Genomic DNA, 1,268 nt, shown 5'->3' with positions numbered 1-1,268 from the left:
TATCATATTTTCAAGCTACTTAAAAGGTCATTGACATTTTAAACATATTGTCTAAGGGGGGCCACCATCAGGGGCACACAGGGCCCACTTGCTATTGGGCAAGCTGACACCCAGGCCAGGCCACCACTGGAAATATCCATGATTCTTGTGCAGTCCTTCCAATAGTCTTGTGCTGGATCCAGCCCCACATATCAACAAAGCTGCCACAGTGGGACTTGTATCAGATCTGATATTCCAGAATTAAACAAATAGGTACCAATTCAGTACAATTTTGTATGGCTTTCTCTCGATTTTATTGTTAGCTTTGACAATATTAAAACATTCCATATATTTCTTTAAAATTCATTCACTGCTGATGGTTTGGTTTGTTTGTTTTGCTTTCACAAGATTTAAATGTAATCAGTCATATATAAGTCCTGCCTCTTCCTTAGGAAGAGATCTTTTTGAAACACCCAATAAAAACTGTTCGGTACAGAAACATCTGCAGCCTGCTGAGCCTCTGATCTCATCAGAGCTTGGAAGTTAAGCAACTATGACCATGATTAGTACTTGGATGGGAGACAGCTGAGGAAGAGTGGGTCTGCTATGCAGAGGAAGGCAATGGCAAGCTACCTCTGCTGATCCCTTGTCTTGAAAATCCCATGGCTGGGGTCTCCAGGAGTCAGCTACAACTTTCCAGGCACACAATTGTTATTTTCATTACAGAAATGTAGGTACTGCTGATATTAGAAGAAGATATTAGAAGGGGGAGGGATGGTGGCTCAGTGGTAGAGCATCTGCTTAGTAAGCAGAAGGTCCCAGGTTCAATCCCCGGCATCTCCAACTAAAAAGGGTCCAGGCAAATAGGTGTGAGACCATGGAGAGCCGCTGCCAGTCTGAGTAGACAATACTGACTTTGATGGACCGAGGGTCTAATTCAGTATAAGGCAGCTTCATATGTTCATATGATATTGGATTTATATCCCACTCTATACTCTGAATCTCAAGAATCTCAGAGCGGTCACAATCTCCTTTACCTTCCCCCCACACACACACACACAACAGACACCCTGTGAGGTAGGTGGGGCCGAGAGAGCTCTTGCAGCAGCTGCCCTTTCAAGGGCAACTCCTATGAAAGCTATGGTTGACCCAACGCCATTCCAGCAGGTGCATGTGCAGAAGTGGAGAATCTTTCTAAAATGTCTCCATTTTGGATTCCACAGCACTGCTAGAGATTCTGGTGGAGCAGATATTGAAATTCATGTGACAATGACATTTTTCAGAGTAAA

General features: G+C 43.7%; 1 non-coding gene across 1 annotated transcript; it reads left to right on the top strand.

The window, feature by feature from the left end:
• Positions 1-747: 747 nt before the first annotated feature.
• Positions 748-822, top strand: TRNAT-AGU (transfer RNA threonine (anticodon AGU)). Its single transcript has one exon. It is a non-coding gene; the product is annotated as a tRNA-Thr (tRNA).
• Positions 823-1,268: the final 446 nt, after the last annotated feature.

The sequence above is a fragment of the Heteronotia binoei genome, chromosome 12, assembly GCF_032191835.1.
Source record: "Heteronotia binoei isolate CCM8104 ecotype False Entrance Well chromosome 12, APGP_CSIRO_Hbin_v1, whole genome shotgun sequence".
NCBI lineage: Eukaryota > Metazoa > Chordata > Lepidosauria > Squamata > Gekkonidae > Heteronotia > Heteronotia binoei.
The sequence above is the reverse complement of the archived record's forward strand: the minus strand, read 5'-3'. Positions and strand labels throughout refer to the sequence as shown.